This window comes from Castanea sativa, chromosome 11, assembly GCF_040712315.1.
Source record: "Castanea sativa cultivar Marrone di Chiusa Pesio chromosome 11, ASM4071231v1".
Classification (NCBI taxonomy): domain Eukaryota; kingdom Viridiplantae; phylum Streptophyta; class Magnoliopsida; order Fagales; family Fagaceae; genus Castanea; species Castanea sativa.
In genome coordinates this window covers 23,445,349-23,466,845 of record NC_134023.1, presented here as the reverse complement: position 1 = coordinate 23,466,845, position 21,497 = coordinate 23,445,349, and the positions used below count along the sequence as shown (strand labels likewise).

Sequence of the window (21,497 nt, the reverse complement as noted above, 5' to 3'; positions counted from 1 at the left end):
CTCTGAGATAAGAGTAGCTAACCACAAAGTGTTTGTCAATTCTGGTGAACTCTCATTTATAACCTATAAGTAAGCCATGCCTTGAATAGAAGAGACAAGTTAGGTTAATGTAATAATGTTACTAAGTTATTATAAATGACAATCTCTCTCAAAAGTATGGGGCAAGTTTTCATTTGTGTCATATGCAGCTAGAACTATCAAGTAGTACTAGTAAATTCCCAAAAATCCAAAGTTATGCTCAGCCCTAGTAAGGGTGAATTTGGTTGGGCTTTTTGAAAAAGTGCATAATGAAAAAGTTGAGTTTTCAAAAAGTGCATAATGAAAAAGTGATTTTTCAAAAAGCTGAGTATTTGGTAAAAGCTGTTAAAAAGTGCTATTTGAAAAAGTTGAGTGTTTAGCTAAAACTATAAAAGTTGCAGTTTGAGGAATAAATTACCAAAAAGGACAATGTATATATAAGGGAGTTTATTTCATACTTAAATCAACTACTTCATATACTTACTAAGTAATAATAATAATAATAATAATAATAATAATAATAAATATATATTATTGGTATTATTTTAATAATGTTTGGGCAATTATTCTTTTTTAGTGTCATAATTATTTGTTATTACCATTAATGACTTCTTATTAATATTAATTAAATCTAAATAATTTTCATCATCATGAAGCACAAAATGAAAATGTAAAAAGATGATAAAATATACACCAATAATCCAAGTTTAAATTGTGCTTTATAAAAATGTAAAAAGATATAAAATACATACCAATAACCCAAATATAAATTGTACTACATGATATTATAAAAAAAAAAATACAATTACTAATTATTACCCCCCAAATGGAATTTGCAATGGAATCACGAAGAACCACCATCGCAGGGTCTGTTAAAGATCCTGAGTTCTGCTCATAACTGCTACCTGCTTCACTATTACGTTCTCTTCTAGAAATTGAATCTTGATTGGCGTTTATGAACTCCCTATCATCCCTATCATTTAGTCTAACAAAATTATGAAGAGCCATAGTAGCACATACGATAAGTATTTGGATATGGAATGGAAAAGATGGCATGTTTCTGATAATTCTCCATTTATTCTTCCACACACCAAAAGTGCGCTCAATCACACATCGAAGAGATGAGTGAGCATGATTAAATTTTTCATGTCTAGTTCTAGGGCTTCCACCTCTCCTTTGAAAGTCCTGAAGATGGTATGATATCCCTTTGTATGGTGCCAAATAGCCTTTCATCATTGGGTATCCAGAATCAACTACATAATATTTCCCTAGACAAAAAAATTCAATTGTATTAACACACACACACAATATGTCATTATAATGAACAATTGATTAACCAATTACAAACCTGGTGGTGGGTGCGGAAAGTTGTTACTTTGTTTACGAATAGTACAAAGAAAAATGTGGGTGTCGTGTGCTGCACCTTCCCATCCAGGCAAAACAAATGTGAATAACATATCAAAGTCACATGTAGCCATCACATTTTGGGTTGGATATCCCTTTCTTCCAAAGTATGGAATGGACTTCTCAGTAGGTACAATCGCTATCACATGTGTGCCATCAATCGCAACGATACAATCCTAATAAAAACATTAATAGTTTTCAGTTCCACATGCATTGTATTATCTTATAGACAATAGCACTTATTCAAATATACAATAGTACACATACTTTGAAATGTGGCCAATAAATTGGATGGTCTTGTATTTTGGTTGGAACTTCACTAAAAGTTGGATCCGAAGGCTTTACATATGCAACTGCAAAGCGAGCACCCAACAGAGTGATCATCTTCTCAAAATGTCTACTTATGGTTTCACCCGAATGCTGAAATAATTCCTGAACCATTCGGTTACATGTTCCATGACCAAGTATCACTAAACCGATTGCCACTAACTCTTCTAACCTTATATTCCTTGAATGTTGAAGTCCAAAGTCATGTTGTAAAACTTGACACAAATTATGAAACACCTCATTTTTCATTCTAAACATATTGTAACACAAATTCTCATTACCTTCCATACAGCATCTCAGCCAATCCCACCCTGTTTGTTCAGAATCATAACAATGAGTCTTATTAATGTACTTATTGAAATACGTCACAACTGCTTCACAAGTAACTGTCACAAGCTGGTAAAACTCCTCGTCAGAGTCGTCATTACTATCATCATCATCATCAGAATCACCGTCACTATCATCATCACTGTCACTACTCTCACCATCATCATCATCATCATCATCATTGTTATCACCATCATTATTATTGTCCGCACCATCATTATTATTGTCAGCATTGTTATAATCACCACCATCATGATCATCACAATAATTTATGTAATCCCCATCCATTAATAGTTCCATAAAATGGCCACTCTCATGAGTACCATTATAATCATCCATATTGGTTTAAGCTACACAACAAAGTAGCAAATACTCAATCAAGACAATTCACAACATACCAAGACTATTCAGAACATCAAGTACATAACATTGTAATGAAAATTTCAAATGTGTTTACATTACACATATCTTAGTCCAAAGCTAATACTAAATATCACATAACTTAGTTTAAAGTTAATACAACATAGCAAATACAACATAGTTAATACAACATAGCTAACTTAGTTTAAAGTTAATACAACATAGTTAATACCACATAAGGTTAGTCACTTCTTTTGGTTATAAATCATTGCTTGTAGCCACTCCAGCTGTGACTCTGGGTCCTTGAAAGTTAGGAACATCTCCCTACGTGACTTTTTTAGTAAGATAATGGAAGCTTGAACCACAAACGTACTTTCCACTCCAGGAAGTGCTCTCACAATCGCCATTACATTATCAATTGAACTTGGTGACTCTCGAGAAGTACCTTCAGACCTATTTTGACATACAGTTATTAATTGACTAATACGATTGTCCAACATTGCAGCTCCTCCTATCTTCTTCTTTTTCTTCTGTGAGGGTATTGATTCACTAGTTCGCTTTTGTCCTGAACTACGTGATTGACTAGTATGTCCTTGCTGCAAACTATCAATGTCTAAACTCATGTCACATTGGTTATCCTTAAATTCGGAGCTACCATCTGAATCACCAGCACCCTCTTTTGGCATTGTTAAAGGTAATGTATCTAAAGAAGGGGTCCATGCAGCTACCCTAGTCGCTGCAACATCCCTAAACATTATCTCAAGTTGTTCTAGATTCTGTGGACCTTTCTCTCGAAATTTTTTAGCTTTGGGTAATTCCTACAAAATGTAATTGTAATTTCACTCATATAAGAATAATAAAAAATAAAAATAAAAAAACTATCTCTAACTAACTACATATTAATAAAATACTCAACTCATCTTCAACTTCAGGTCCCACCAATAATCAGGAGCAGCAATCGTTCCCTTCATTGCATGCCAACCTAAACCTGTGTCAAGATTCCTCAATTGTTCCCACACTCTCCAATCACCTTTTAATACATCCCACCTACTTTTTAATTGGTCCTTATCATAGTTTTGACCGGTCTCATCACAAAATTTGGTCACCAAATTGAACCAACCTTTGGTACTAAAGCCAGCACCTTTTGTTCTATTCTCGGCTTGAATTTGTTCCACACAAAGGTTACAAAAAGTAGTTGTCCACGTTGGATTAATATCCCAATCTGCTTTAGCCTTTTTTACCTCAGGGTTGGAAGTGGTCTTTTTACCCATCTATAAAGTTAACCAACCATAAGAAATGCAAAAAATAGAATACATAATATTCCAATTTAGTGAACTAGTTACAAACATGATCTAATAATTCTAGGCTAACAAACAAATTAAGATGGAGGTGGTCGTAGCACAAGAAAATAAAAAGTGAATTTGGAAGGGAAAATAAGTATATATACACTCGGCATTTGACAAGGCCTTGATCCTAACTACCTACATGCAAATACACACATTCTATTTTGTCATTCAGCTCTATATAAGGTCAATTCTAAAATGAAAGAAACCCTCAAATCAAAATAATGTATCATTAGAAGGGTGGTGTGAAAACTAAACTGAAGGGAGTGGGGTGCGGCGGTGGCTGCTGCTGCTGCTGATGCAGTGGCCTCTTTAGACATTTAGTTCAGCCCAATGGAGTATATTTTATGTGAACCAATTGATTTACCCATAACAACATTACTGTGCAATTACAAGAACAAAAATAATAATAATAAAAAGAAATACAAGAAATATACTACTATTCTGACAAAAAAACACATGACAAACAACCAACAACATGTGCACTATTACTACTACAATCTCTCTCTCTCTCTCTCTCTCTCTCTCATATACATATATGCATGTACGCGCATACACACATATAATTAGGGCAGATCAACCCACCCCGGGCCTGAGCCTTTTCTGACTGGGCCTTCAGATTTCTCACCTCCCACTAGTTGACATGTAACACATGCCCCATCCCATCCTCTCTCCCTTACATGATTGAACCTGCTCCCTCTCCATCCAGATCAGACCTGAAGCCTAAGAGCCAAATCAATGAAGCCTCAACATCCAATCCCTGACCGTGACACACACCTGGTATTCCAAGTCTCCACTACTGTCAGATTGAAGCTTGGCCACTCTATCATTGAAGAAGTTTCCATTATCAATGTCTTTGATGGAAATGGAAATTAACCCCCTCACCAAGTGATATCAAATAACTCTGAAGTTAACAGTATTTCATGTAAATTGATGTGTATTATGGAGCTCAGGATTACACAGCTCAAAGGCTATTCTTTGTTGGATTATCATACATCAAGGTTTCCTTTTTATGAATTTTGTTACTTTTAGGTCTTGATGTGCACTTGTTGATCTAGCTTGCACATCTTAAACATGGATATTTACTTAAGACTTAAGATCAGAGACACAATCATGATTGAAACTCAAGCTGTCAGAAAAGAATACTGATTTAGGCATGTGATGCTAAAAAGAACACAAGCTTTCTGAATTTATAAACCTAAAATATATGAGTGTCTCTATGAGAGCCCATTTGCCTGCATAGCATAATTGACTAGTCACAAACTCATATGATGCAGAAAAAAGGTTAGCATACGATTATGCCAACATTAATATATATAATCTTATATGGAATCCAAAATGTATAAAGTTCTAAATTTGTAGATAGTGGTTAAGAAAAAAGATCAAATACTTTTTTGGTAAGTAGATAAAAGATTAAATACAAAATACAAGAAATTTTTGGTAAGTAGATCAAATACACCCTGTTTGTTCAGATCTGAAATTTTTTTTCCCACACTCGGTAAAAAAAAAAAAATTTCAGATCACTATTGGTACCTGGTGGTTTTTGGTAGCAGATCAGTCTTGCTTGGTGTTTTTTTGATCAAATGCGTACCTTCAAAATTTATTTCTCAGATCAGAAAGTATCATAAATAAATTTTTTTAAAAAAATTATAGATCAGAGAAAACGAAGAAAGCAGAAGAGGAAGAAGAAGAAGAAGTCACGGATGACTTACCATGGAGAGACCGGTAGCAGCACGGAGAGGGCAGAGCAGAGAAGAGATGAGAGGAATGAGGGTCAGGGATTTCAGCGGAGCAGAGAGATGAGATGAGAGGAATGAGGGTCAGGGTAATTCGGTAATTTTAGGACTCGCCCAACAGATAGCTGAAAACGTTGCTGGACTTTTTGTTTATGGACCTCCAGACCTCCATAAACGGATTGGGCGTTTTTGCCTTGGCCCAAAACACAACTTTTACCCAAAAGTTGCATTTTTGCTTCACTAAACGCCCAAAGAAATCCAACTTTTACATAAAGCTGCGTTTCAACCCCTAAAAGCCCAACCAAACGGGCACTAAGTGGCTTTGGAATGTGCACACTGCACATGCATGAATAAAAATTATTATTTGTTAGATAGCCAAGAATATTTTTATTCTTTTGTGAAATGAATACTACTTATTGTTGGAATATCTTAATATTAAATAATTAAAATGAATAAATGTTATGACATAAATGTAAAGATGTGGGAGTGAATATGGAAGATGAGGAGTTAGTGAAAATGTTTAATCTCACATTGAAAAGGAGATAGACTATTTTGTTCTTTTTAATTGTGGTGATTAATGGGCTAACATAGATTGTCTCAGATATTGGGCTAGATACGTGCGTAAGGGGGAGGTGAAGGGTGGAGGTGTCAAAATTGGAAAACAAAAAATTGGAGAGATTTTTGGCAAGGAAGGGTGTTCTCCCTTTAAATTAATAAAAATTCAGAAGTATTATTCAGTTTCTCTTTGTGTTATTTCCATCATCATTGTGGTTGCACCAACAATTTTAAAGAGATTCAACACATGGAGCCTACACAAGAGAAACCAAATGAGCCTGTTGGAGATCTCAACAAGCCCTTTCGCTTTAAGAGAGCCCACTTCAAGAGGTGGAAAGGAAAGGTCCTCTTCTACTTGAGCCTTCTCAAAGTCACCTACATCCTCACTAAGAAGAATTCGTCAAAGGTTCCTACCAATGAGATGAGCGAGGAAGAATATAGTCTCCATCTAGAAAAAATAGATAAGTATACAAAAGATGAATACAATTGTCACTCGTATCTATTGAATTGTCTTGCCGATCATTTCTATGATTATTATGATACAACTTACAATTCTGGCCAAAAAATTTGGAAAGCTTTACAAAGCAAGTATGATACCGAGGAGGCAGGTGCAAAGAAGTATGCTGCTAGTAGATTTTTCCGTTACCAAATGGTGGATGGAAAATCGGTGGTGGATCAAGCACAAGACTTCCAAATGATTGTAGCAAAATTGAGATCCGAAGGCATAAAGATTGGAGACAATTTGGTGGTAGCTGGCATAATTGATAAACTACCACAATCTTGGAGGGAGTTCCAAAAGGCTTTGTGGCACAAACAAAAGGAGACATCCTTGGAGACTTTGATCACACGCATCCGTGTGGAGGAGGAGGCTAGAGGATAAGATGCACTCATGACACAAGAGAGCAATGGTAATTCCACCACAAAGGTAAACCTTATTTCATCCAATAATAATATGCCCAAAAATCATTTTCTTAGAAATGGTCAATTGAAGCCTAAAAAGAGAGCCTTTAAAAATAATAATAGATCACCTCAAGGAAGAGGAAACCCGAATAAAAATTACAATAAGAACTAAGGACCCCCTTCACAAGATCAATTTAATAGATCTTGTTTTGTCTGTGGCAAGAATGGGCACATTGCTCGATTTTGCAAATTTTGGAAATGTGAATCTGTCCTGCAGACTAATGTAACCGAAGAGCCTTTAGTGGCTATGATTACAGACATCAATATGGTGCAATATGTTGAATGGTGGTGGGCAAATTTTGGTGCTACTAGGCATGTCTGCTATGACAAAAATTGATTCAAGTTGTACACTCCTTTTGAAGAAGAAAAAACTGTTATACTTGGTGACTCTAGCAAAACCAAGGTTCTTGGGAGTGGTGAGGTTGAATTGAAATTCATTTCTGGACGTGTGCTAACATTGAAAGATGTACTTTACACTCCGTCCATGAGGAAGAATTTGATGTCAAGTTTTTTGCTTAATAAGGCTGGTTTCAAGCAAACTATGGAATCTGATAATTATGTAATCACTAAAAGGAAATTATTTGTGGACAAGGGTTATGCTTGTGATGGAATGTTTAAATTGAATGTTGAGAATAATAAAGCATCTATCAGTTCAGTTTATATGCTTTCTTCTATTAATTTTTGGCATGCTCGTTTGTGTCATATAAATAGTAGATATGTGGGAATCATGAGTAGTTTAGGATTAATTCCAAGACTGTCAAAAGATTTTGAAAAATGTGAAACTTGTAGTCAAGCTAAGATTACAAAAATGTCTTATAAAAATGTTGTAAGAAATACTGAATTGCTTGAGTTAATTCATTCCGATTTATGTGAATTTGAGGGAATTTTAACTCGTGGAGGAAATAGATATATTACCACTTTTATTGATGATTTCTCAAAATATACAACTATTTATTTGTTGAGAAATAAAAGTGATGCTTTTGAAAAATTTCAAGATTTTTTAAAAGAAGTTGAAAATCAATTCGGTAGAAAAAAAAAAAAAGTGATAGAGGTCGTGAGTATGAATCAAGTGCATTCAACTCATTTGTTCAGTCTTTGGGAATCATCCATGAAACTACTGCACCATATTCACCTGCTTCTAATGGTGTGGTTGAAAGAAAAAATAGAACTTTAATTGAGTTAACAAATGACATGTTAATTGAATCTGGTGCACCTTTACATTTTTGGAGTGAAGCTATTTTAACTGCACGTCATGTTTTGAATAAGGTGCCATGAAAAAAGTCACACACCACACCTTTTGAGATGTGGAAAGGACATAAGCCAAATTTGGGATATTTGAGAGTATGGGGTTGTCTTGCTTATATAAGGCTTACTGACCCTAAAATACCTAAATTAGGTATAAGAGCCACTACCTGTGCTTTTCTTGGTTATGCATTTAATAGTGCAACCTATAGATTTTATGATCTTGAAAACAAAATAATTTTTGAATCTGGTGATGTAATTTTTCATGAAGAAAAATTTCCTTTTAAATTAAAAAATAGTGGGGGTGAAGAAAATATTTTGTCACAACCTAGTTCTTCTACTTCACATTTACAAAATCAAGAAAATTTTGAAATGGAACCTAGAAGGAGTAAAAGAGCTAGAGTTGAAAAGGATTTTGGTCCTGATTATTATGTTTTTAACATTGAGAAAAATCTCCAAAATTTAAAAGAGGCTTTAATATCACCTGATGCTATAATTTGGAAAGAGGCTATAAATGACGAGATGAAATCTCTAATTTCTAATAAAACTTGGAAATCAGTATATCTTCCGCTGGGTTGTAAGACCATAGGTTGTAAATGGATCCTTAGAAAAAAGTTCAAACCAGATGAATCAATAAATAAGTTTAAAACTAGACTTGTTGCAAAAGGCTTTAAACAAAAAGCTGATCTTGATTTCTTTGATACATTTTCTCCGGTAACAAGAATTACATCAATTAGATTGTTAATTGCTATTGCTGCAATCTTTGATTTGAAAATTCATCAAATGGATGTAAAAACTGCTTTTCTAAATGAGGACCTAGAGGAAGAGATTTATATGGATCAATTCGAAGGCTTTGTAAAGCCTGGACAAGAAAACAAGGTATGTAAGCTAACTAAATCCCTATATGACTTAAAATAAGCACCTAAGCAGTGGCATGAAAAGTTTGATTCCTGCATGATTGAGAATGGTTATAAATCAAATGAATATGATAAATGTATTTATTCTAAATCATGGAATAATTTACATGTTATTACTAGCCTCTATGTGGATGATATGTTGATTTTTGGCTCAAATATGCATGTTATAAATGAGACAAAAAATATGCTTAAAAGCCATTTTGATATGAAAGATCTTGGTGAGGCTAATTTTATTTTGGGCATGAAAATTACAAAAGCATGTGATGGAATATATCTTGATCAATCACATTATGTTGAGAAAATATTGAGAAAATATAATTTTCATGATCACAAAAGTGTAGCTACTCCTTTTGATTCTAGTGTTCATTTATTTCCTGTGAATAATGATGATGAGATTTTTAATCAAAAGGATTATGCTAGCATCATTGGTAGTTTGCGTTATGCTACTGATTGTACTAGACTTGACATTGCATATGCAGTAGGAGTGCTAAGCAGATTTACTAACAAGCCTAATAAAGATCATTGGCTAGCTATTGAGCGAGTCATAAGATATTTAATTGGTACCAAAAGCTATGGCTTATTTTATAAAAAGTACTCTGCTGTGATTGAAGGTTTTAGTGATGCCAACTGGAATACTTTGTTAGGTGATTCTCTCTATACCACTGGTTATATTTTTACCTTAGGTAGTGGTGCTATTTTTTAGAAATCTAAAAAGCAAACAATAATTGCTAATTCAACGATAAAAGCTGAATTAATAGCATTAATTCAGCTAGTGAAGAGACAAATTGGCTTAGTGATTTGTTATATGAAATTCCACTTTGGGAAAAGCCAATTTCACCTATATTAATTCATTGTGATAACACTGCCGCAATTGGTAGAGTTAAAAGCCGTTATTACAATGGTAAATCCAGACCTATAAAAAGAAAGCACAGTACCATGCGATCTTATTTGAGTAGTGGCATCATAACTGTGGATTTTATTAAATCCAATGATAATCTTGCAGAGCCATTTACCAAGGCCTTGGCAAAAGATATGGTCTGGAATACATCGAGGGGGATGGAACTAAAGTCTATAGAATCATGAGCCATGTATGAGGATACCCAACCCAAGGACCAGAGATCCTGACAATTGGGTTCAATGGGAAAAACGAATTATATGATGGTCGTAAGAAATGCACAATTTATTTATTTTTCATTATTTATTTATTTTTCATTATTTATTTTGTAAATAATTTTTTATTTGTTCATCCCTATGATGTAAGTGCATTTATCGTGTAATGTGGAGAGGTTGAGTAAAACACTCTTAATGAAATTTGTAGCTCGTATGAGTAGGATGTCAGAATTACAGGAGCACCCTTGACAAAATTTCACCTATGTGAGTGGGGGTGGAGTTGCTCCCTATGAGATTTGAACTTAATCTTAAATACACTCATAAAATTGGGATCAACACACGGCCGTAAAGTGCTAGCTATAAAAGCTCATGTCAACACCTAGGTTGTTATGTGTAAGCAGTGACACTTAATTTCCCTAAAGCAGTCCCAGTTCAAGTCGGAGACCACTACGACTTCAGAATTGAGATCGCTATTTTACTAAGTGAAGGTTCAATGCAGAGCACATCTTCATGATGCATAGTGACCCATCTTTGCCTGGTAATCTCTCTTTAGCTAAAAAAATTAATATTAAAATGAGTGGGGGATTGTTAGAGCATTTTAATATTAAATAATTAAAATGAATAAATGTTATGACATAAATGTAAAGAGGTGAGAGCGAATATGGAAAATGAGGAGTTAGTGAAAATGTTTAATCCCACATTGAAGAGGAGAGAGACTATTTTATTCTTTTTAATTGTGGTGATTGATGGGCTAACATGAATTATCTCAGATATTGGGCTAGATATGTGCACAAGGGGGAGGTGAAGGGTGGAGGTGTCAAAAATAATATTCAAGCTTTGGGCTTGAACACTTTGTGCAGAGGTTGTTCTAGCCATACAACACTTGTTGGGCTGTTGTATCCTGGGGGAGACAAGTTAGAGACAGTCTGCACCGGTTACAAAGTTTAGACAACTAAGGGCTTGAATCTCTTTAAAGAGAGCGAGTGCCACGCCTCAGTCCAAATAGTGTTGTGTAATTTCTCCCTTTAAATTAATAAAATTTAGAAGTATTATTCAGTTTCTATTTGTGTTATTTCCATTATCATTATGGTTGCACCAACACTTATTTGTCAGTGAAGATTTAACTTTTCACAAATCTGAAAATAGTGTAGTCATCATTTATTTTTGGAAAGTTTTAGTTTGTTAAATCAAGTAGAAGATAGACAAGTTTGAGATTAGGTTTGCTAAAATCTAATAATTGAAAGGAGTTTGAGACGTATAGATTAAGATTATCTAGATTTCTTATTATTACTCTCTTGTGTAGTTCTTAAGAAACTGTCCATTCACAATGAAACCAGTAAACTAGATTTTGTCCCGTTAATTAAGTCTATTGACAAATTGATTTATCATTTTTTGGATTTGATTGAAAAATGGAGAAAGTAGGAAAATGTTGGCAATTCATAATTAGCATAGTATATATATAATAGCTATTAGGAAACTTGTATTGGAGTCTTTGGCTTGATAGAAACAATTCAATCTTTATAGCATCTTCTCAATCTGTGTTGTCTCCTTCACTCTGTGTGCATAGAGCCATTGAACAATTCAATAATTGAAAAATGACAAATCTAATAGCTTGGTGGTACCTAGATTGGATTCCTCTGGATCTTGATTGGGTTAAGTTGAGATTGAATTCGGATGGTTAAGTTTTGGTGGTAGAATTGGATGCTCTAATGGTGGTATCCTTCCAATCCTAAATGGTTTGGTGAAAATCGTTGATAGAAAAGCTACAAATAGTGCAATAATCTTTTTATATTTTTCTAAAATCACAACCAATTTCACACTCATTATCACAATTATTATATGTGACTGTAGTTAGATGTCTGTCATTTTTACATAAACTTACTTTTTTTTTGCACTATTTATAGTCAGCCACATCAGATAGTTGTTCACATGGACCTTTTTTTTTTTTTTTTGCACTACTCAATCAACCACATCAAATAGTTGTGAAAATACGTGTGGAACAAGTGGTAGTTCCAGAATTTTTCTGAACTTTCCCTCTTTCATTGCACTTGGGGGAAACACTACACACAATAAACAGGCACAAAAAATTTACACGAAAAGTCCATTTTCAAAACAAGTGGGCATCAATGTTTGTAAATTGACATACCTAGAGAACTAGACAGACTCCCATTCTTAACTTTGAATTGTACCATTCGATAAAATTGCGTTTTCACTATTCATTGATTTGGACAAATGCTTTAATCCTGCAAAAGGTTCCACTATAAAATTGCCTTCTCATTGATTTGGACAGATGCTCAATTCTGCAAAAGGTTCCACTACATAAGATTGCGATTTCATTGAGTTGGGCACTTGTTTAATCCTGTGAAAGGTTCCAATTTACGGCATGCGTGGATGTCATGTACCAGAAAGAATGACAAATACAAAGAAAAGGACAAACAAAACTGCATATATAATTATCTATATGTTTTGTGTGCACAAATATAAAGACTAAAGCTCCGTTTGGATAGCTGATGGCTGATTGCATTTGGCCTTTTTGTCCTTTTTTTTTTTTTACTAGCGTCTCTTACACTGTTCATTTGCCTAATTTGCCTTAATGCACTGTTCATGGGAGGCCTTAATGCATTGTTCATGTCCCATAAACAGTGCATTAAGGCAAATGAATGCTGCTGAACAGTTTTTCAGTAGTGAACAGTAACCCAAAAATTAATTTTTGTTTTTGTTTTCAGCAATAAGTTTTCAGTTTTCAACAAAATAAGCGATATTCAAACACACACTAAGAAGACATTGATAATACTTGAGTTCCAAGAAAGTTGGGAGCGTTTGGTAATGTTGTTCTAGTAATGTTGTTTGTATTTTTTGAAAATACATGTAGGTGAAAAAGTGTGAAAATACGTATAATAATATTTAAATACTGAAAAACGTTGTTTAAAATCCCTTACCAAACACTCCCTTAGAAACTCACTCTACCTTTAGCAAATCAACCTTATTGACTAGGTTGCTCTTGCTAACAACATTTTTTGCTTTGCCATGCAAAGAAACTTAATGTTCTTGTCATGTTACAACAAACTCACTTCAAGTTTTCTTCAAGCTGACACCTTTAATTAGCAATGTATATATAATGGAAAATCTTATTACACCCACATTATTTCACACTCTATACACACTCATTTATTAAATTATATTTTTAAGACATAATTTTAGTTAAAATTGTGAAATCAGAGCTTGTTAAGCTATATTGAGCTTAGCTTAACAATCGCGTAGACTACAACAAAATTGATTTTTTTTTTTCGAGGGTCAAAACCTTTGAAAAAAGTATTAAAAGCCCTTAAAAGATAATATTTTGAGGGCTTAACTGACCCTTGATGGCCTTTGAAACAAATTCCCTCGAACCGGAAATTCCTACTGCCTTTGTGACCCTTGAAATCGAAATTTCAACAACCTACATGACCCTCGAAACAAATGTTTTATCTTTATCGAGGATTGGCAACCTTTGAAAAATTTTAAAGGGATAAAAGAATAAGGCAAAACTGACCCTCTAACTTTCACTATTTTTCATTTCAGTCCTCTAACTTTTAGTTTTGTCAATTCAATCCTCTAACTTTCAATTTTTGTGAATGCAAGATTCCGTTAGACCCCAGTTATGGGCTACCGTTGACTTTTAGTTTTTTTTTTTAATTTCGAAATTAAAAGAAAAAAAATCAGAAAGAAAAAACATTTAAGGGGAATCACAAAATATTGCAAGTGAATGGCATCACCACGTGATCCTAAAAGCTTTCAATCTCTCTGTTGCTACAATTTGGTGGGATCTACAATTTGATGAACCCACCTCCCCAATAGCAAAAGTAATAAAGATGCTAAAAAAAAAAAATTCAAAAACCTGTTCCCCTTAAATGTGTTCCCCCTCTGAAAACCGAGTGATTCCTCGGTTTTGATTTCAAGTAAGGAGAATGATGTCATTCCCCTTAAATGTTTTTTTTTTTAACAGATTTTTCTTTTAATTCCGAAAATTAAAAAAAAAAAAAACTGAAAGTTAACGGCAGCCCATAACTGGGTTTAATGGAATCCTGCATTGACAAAAATTGAAAGTTAGAGGACTAAATTAACAAAACTGAAAGTTAGAAGACTGAAATGAAAAAGAGTGAAAGTTAGAGGGTCAGTTTTGCATTTTTGCCAAAAAAATTAAAGGAACGATAAAGATAAAGAAAAAAGAGAAAAGCTTTTCTTTTAAAAAGATAAATTAAAACAATTAAAATAAAGGGTTGTGATTGTTACACACTTTTATACACCATTTTTTGAATTGAAATCGTGATTTTTTTTAGGTAGTTACAATATACTACTAACCTTGTAATTACAATATACTACTAACCTTGTAGTTCAAACCTTTTCTCCCTAGACCCCTAAACATTTTATGTATGAAAATGTGCCAATTAAGCTACAAAGCTCATGGCGATTTCAAGATTTAAACTGAAATCCTGAGTATAATTCAGCCTTCAATATACATTAATTACACACCCACATAAGTCGATTTTCTTTTATACATGTGTGACGAGAAAGCAAATTGAAAAGACAAGTGGGCTCCAACTTGATTTTTTCTTGAGAGAGAGAGAGAGGATTTAGCTTTCTTTAGAATCCAAAACCAATTGCACTTCTCTTCTCCAATAAAGAAAATAAAAGGAATGATAAAGATAAAGAAAAAAGAGAAAAGAGAAAAGCTTTTCTTTTAAAAAGATGAATTATAACAATTAAAATAAAGGGTTGTGATTGTTACACACTTTTATGCACCATTTTTTGAACTGAAATCGTGATTTATTTTAGGTAGTTACAATATACTACTAACCTTGTAGTTCAAACCCTTTCTCCCTAAACCCCCAAACATTTTGTGCATGAAAATGTACCAATTAAGATACAAAGCTCATGGCGATTTCAAGATTTAAACTGAAATGGTGAGTATAATTCAACCTTCAATAAACATTGGTTACACAACCACATAAGTCGATTTTCTTTTATACATGTGTGTGCACCAACATGTAATTGTAAAAATATAGCTCATATTTTAGAAAAACTATCTTTGGTCAACGAAAAATCTATTAAAAATATAAATTATTTTTTAGAGAGTGTTTTCCACTAATTTTTTTGGAAACCAACTCATTCTCATATCATGCTAAATAAAGAAAGTTAAGAGGGAATTTGGAAACTATTGAAAATAGATTTTATCTCATTTTAAAGGAATCTACCAAACATAGGAAAATGTAACAGTTTTCCAAAAAAAGTACTACCAAATATAAGAAAATGATATAATTTTTCCAAAAAAAAAAAGTTTTTTGAAAAATGACTAATTCTTTTAGAAAATATTAATGTTGAAACAAACAGAGTAGAATCATAAAATAATCTAAGTTGCATGTTTAATTAAATCAAATCCCACATAGACTATTATATGTCTCTTAGAGCATCAACATTGGTGGAGCTAAAAATTTTAGTTTTTTGCTCTTCAAAAACTTACTTTATCTATTTTACCACCCCATTTTACAAAACATCAAACATCAATGGTTTTATTTTAGCATTCAACACATTAAAATAATATAAACAACACAATAAAATAATATATCCTTAAAACTCAAAGGTGGAGTCCTTAAAACTTGAAAACATCTCAGTTTTTTCTCTTATGTGGTTTTTCACACTTTTTGTTAGAAGTGTACTAATCACATTTTTTGAGCACGTCACCATGTTTGTATGGTTGCTTGCATGTTTTTGTGTTTGTGTGTGTGTGTGTGCGGATTCAAAGTTTATTAACTTGCAAAATGTATGTCTTTTCAGGCTCTTAACTATACTTGCAGTGCAAGCAAAATTAAAAGAGGGACATCTGTAGACACCGCATTTTGTACTCATTAATAAATTTTGGTCTCTGGCCCTAATGATGAGCTTGACATATGTCAACTAAGGGTAATTAAAGAGTTCACAGTAGTTTGGAATTAATCACAACTCAAAAGTGCTCAAATCGCTTTGAAATCGATACTAAAAAATGACATTTGCTTACTGTTTTGACCATAACTTTTTATCCACAAAGAATTTTTGAGTGAGTTTTGTTTGGTTGGAAATTCGACATCCTGGACTTCAATTTGAATATAAATTTTGCCTAATTTGGATTTATATCAAGTAAGTTATAACCATTTGAAGTTGGGCCAACTGAGCAGTCCAATTTTCTGGATTTTAAAACTTCATTTTAAGGGCTCAAAACATCATGCTTTGATGTGGGCTGGCCCCTAGACCCTTGGGAACGTCAAAAGACCATTAAAAAGCCCTGAAAACTCTTATAAATACTAATCTTATGTCTCCAATAAAAACCCTAGCTAGAGAGAGTTATTTTTTGGCCTTCATCTTCTCAAAAACCCTAGTTTTCTTTTCTAAAACTCACACACAGCACCTAAGCACGTTTTTTACAAATCAGAAACCTCTCTTTTGTGTTGTAGGCACTAAGGGGTCGATTAAACAAACTCCAAACTCATAATCTTAAGCAAGGTGAGTGTTCTTTCCATGAACTCTTTCTTTGTTTAATAGGATTCACATGAGTTTCTTAGTGTAATTTCTCTAATTGTTTTATTTGATTTTTCTGTTGATTTTAATTCTTTTAATATGTGTTAATATGATTTTAGGTTGTTTACAATCTGTTTTGGTTGTTCTTGTTTTATTATTTTAGTTTTATATAAAGTTTAACATGCTTATTTATTTAATGTATTTTACTACTTTTTGATTTGTTTTTTGATTATTTGTTTATGTTGATACTTTGTTTTGTTTTCTTTATGTTAGTTTAGTGTTTAGGGTTTCTAACATGTCTATTTGATCTCACACGCTATATCTTATTTTGATTAAATCTATAAAAATGTAATTTTTTGTTTTTGTGCTAGAAGATGCACATGCATCAATGACAATGAGTATGCATACGCATCCCGAACTCAAATTTGACAAAAATCTAATTTTTATTATTTTTTTCACATGATGTTTGATTCCATTTGACTCTGTTTAGTTTTATTAAGTGTGTTTAATTATTTTCCATATTTGTTTGAGTCTTTTTGCGATATTTGGTTTATTTGATTTTTTTTTTCCTTTTGTGTTTATTTGTTTATTATCTTTTCCTTTTAATTATATTTGTCTTATTGTGTTTTATTTGTTTCCTTTTTTGTTGTGATCTTTAATATGTTGTGTGTGTTATTTTATTTAAGTGCATGATGTATGTTTAGGTTAATGATTAAGGCTTTTTTAATAATTTTTTTTATTTAAATATGGTCTAGCAACACATAATGGACGTCGACTCATAAGCCAGACGATCTTGAGTGCCTAACACCTTCCCAAGTCATACCCAAACTCTGAACTCATAATCTAGTATGCAGACCTATGCATGTAAGTGATTGGCCCAAAAGGCCCAATATGGTTCCTAGACCTAATTTAGGTAGTGACTCCATTTTTCAGCTTCCGCCATGGTCCACTCCAAAGGTCGAGGCCTGCTCCCTTGCGCCCACTGTAGGGATCTGAACACCTTTTTGACTTGAGCTCGGAAGCTATCGTCTACGGATTCTGAGGACGCCTTTGAAGGAGATTTTTTGAGGTTTTTTTTAGTGTGTGACTGAAGCTTGAAGAGAAGGGGTCCACCAAAGAAAAGAAAAGAAAAGAAAAAAGGGCAGGTTGCTACAGTAAACTAATGAAAGAAGAGAAGTATGAAGAAAAAAAAAATCAATGAGAGAGCTAGTGTGCAAAGGGAGGCTCAGCCAAAGAAAAAAGAGATAGAAAAGTTTGAAGAACGAGAAAAGAGAGAGAAAATTTAAAATAATGAAACAAGGGAAAAAAAAAAACTGAATAAAAAAATTATTTTTTTATAACTTTGTTTCTACAGTAAACTGCTAAAGATAGCAGTTTACTATAGCAAGAAGGCAAAAAAATTTTGCCTTTAACATCACTTATGCTGGGCACCAATGGTGATACTCTTAGCCATTGAACACATTGAGATCTGTTATGTGACAGCCAATTATAACCAAACATATAACCTTATTATCTCTAATTATTTAATTAATAAAGTATAGTATTGTACAAGGGTCTTTTAGCCATTGAACCCATAGAGGCCTATTTGACGCACTATCCAACATATAAATCATCAACAGTCAATAAATAATAAATATTGCTTAGCAAAATAATCTATATATATATATATATTAATAGTCAAAACTTAATGAAAATTTAATTAGATTTTAATTGGATTCTCAATTTTGCGCCACGTGTCTCATTTAAATTTAAATTTTGTACCAAGTTAATTATTGAATATAAAAATTGAAGAGTCCAAATTCAATTAGCTTCAAAATTGGATTCTAATTGGAGTCTAATTTTCTACCACATGTCCATCTAAGTTTTTAATTTTTATGACAAGTGAATTATTGGGTGCAAAAATTGAAGAATATAAAACCAATTAAATTCTAAATTTTATATGTGTATATAATAATAATAATAATAATAATAATAATAATAATAATAATAATAATAATAATAAAAAATAAACCATTACATATTTTTGAAATGAATAGTTTAAAAAAAGCATAAGATAAGAAGTACCATATATAATTTGAATATCTTCTTCAAAAAAAAAGAAAGAGTATAATTTGAATCCTATAATTGTGATTGTTTTTAATCATATCCGTGCATATGCATGAGGCTACATATTAATATTAACTGGTTGCATACCTGCGCATTGCACGTGATAATTTTTTTAGGATGGTTTCATTAAATATTTTATTAATACTATAATTTTAGTTATTAACCATTGAGTTTTCATTAGTTTTTAAGTTAATAAAAACCTTAAATATACCTTTTTTTTACCTTTGTACACACACACACATATAGTGAATCTTTACCCATATTTTTAAGAAAACTTTATATATTCTACTTTTTTGAATGCGTAAAATTATAGACTACTACTCCATAATGATAGTGGTTAATTAATTTTATATTTTTTTTAGTGATATCATTTGTAACGCTTCTTACCATTATCATATATTTACTAACTGATGATTTGTATAACAAAGACAATAAATGAGAAGTAGCATTGTTCATTAGATTTTCGAAAGTAATAGTGTATGCAAACTATATATATATATATATATATATATATATATATATATATATATATATATATATATATATATATACATATATATATATATTATAAGGTTAAATAAAATGTCAAAAATTTGATTTTTAAATTTTCTAACTTTATTTCTTATGTAATTTCTACTACCATTAGAGAACATCTCTTTTTTAGTTATGATTAATATGGTTTCCATAGTTAGAGTTTGATTAGTTTTAAATTTAAATTTATTATTATGATTGTATTTAATAGTTGATTGTTGATTCAATTTTTTAAGTGAATTTAACGTTTATGTTATTACACTGTAAAGTTTTTAATGTTCTCCACACGATAATCTCTATTTTATTTTTTACTTCTCCTTACAACCTCTTTGTTTTCCAATCAATGATTACTAATTGACGTTTGGTTTTTTTTTCTTTATCTACTTTTATTATTTTGTATTGGTTTTTTTTCTATACCATCTCTCTCTCTCTCTCTCTCTCTCTCTCTCTCTCTCTCTCTTTATTATTTTGTATTGGTTTTTTTTTCTATACCATCTCTCTCTCTCTCTCTCCATTGACAACCTATCGTTTTCCAAAATTTGATGATGATTCTATGACATTAAATATGCATTATTAGTTTTTTTTTTTTAATATAGTGTTTCTAGCTTGATTTTTTTTGTATTTTATTCTTCCTTTGATGCATTGGGTGTGATAATGAGTGTTTCCTTAGCATTACTCCACTTAATGTGGACAATTTATTTATTTAATTTAGGCAAAATATTATATTTAAAATTTTTTAAAATAAAAAAGGAGTGGAAATATAAATAATTTTATCATATATATGGGGGATGTGGCTGAATTTAAATGTTAAATAAAGTGAAATGATAAAAAAAAATACATAACAATAAACACTAACTTATCCAAATAATTTCTATGTGATATAATGATAGTACATTCTTATATACTATTTTTAATTATTTATAATGCAATATGATAATATTTAACAATCAAAGTCATAAAAAAATAAAAATAAAAACCTTAAAACACAAAACTAAATCCCATCAACCAAATTAGAGTTCTAAAGAATACAAAACTTTATCAAGCTAAAATAGAGATGCAAGAAAAATAAAAATAAAAATCCACCAAAAAATTGAGGGAGAAAGAGTGGGAAATAGCCAATTTATTGTGAGAGATAATTATGTAAAGAATAGAAGAGTGAATGAAAAATTTATACTAAGAGGGTGACAATAAAAAGATACAAAATAAAGGAAGATAAAAGGAAAGTGGAGGAGTGATATCAAGGTAGAATGTTTGGGGAAATGAAAAGGTAAAGAGAAGGAGAAAAGTTGGAGAAAGTGTAAATGTTAAAAAAAAAATGAGTACAATTTGATGAGCACAATTTTCTTTAATTTGAATTTAAGTAAAATATTACATTTTTTATTTTTTAAAACAAAAAGAGAGAGAAAATATAACTAATTTAATAATAAGGAGGATGTGGTTGAATTTCAATATTGAGTAAAATAGAAGAGAAGAAAAAAAAAAAGAAAAATTAAAAGATATAACAAGAAACACTAAATTATCCAAATTATGCCATGTAATGGAATACTATTTTATTTTTATCCACTATATTTAATTTTTTATAATGTAATCGGATAAAATTTAACAATCAAAGAGCAAAAATAATAATAATAATAAAAATAATAATAATAATAACTTAAAACACAAAACTAAATCATAACAACTTAAATTAGAGTTCTTAAAAACACAAAAATTTATCAACTTAAAGTGGAGATGCAATAAAAAATAAAAATCCACCAAAACATTGAGAGAGAGAGAGAGAGAGAGAGAGAACCTTTTTGTAAGAAAAAAACTATGCAAAGAATGGAAAAGATTGACAAATTTATAGTAAGAGGGAAGGGATAAGAATAGATATATAAATGAAGATGAAGGGAAAGATAAATAGCAATATTAAAGCAGAGGGTAGTGAGGAGATGAAAAGGTAAGGGAAGAAGAAAAGTTAAAAAAAGTGTAAATATTTAAAAAATAAGTGAATGTAAAAAAAAATTATAGGAAAATTGGAAATAAAAAAG

General features: G+C 31.7%; 1 pseudogene; it reads right to left on the bottom strand.

Moving 5' to 3' along the window:
* Positions 1–2,681: 2,681 nt before the first annotated feature.
* Positions 2,682–3,707, bottom strand: LOC142615523 (uncharacterized; annotated as a pseudogene).
* Between the last annotated feature and the right edge of the window lie 17,790 nt (positions 3,708–21,497).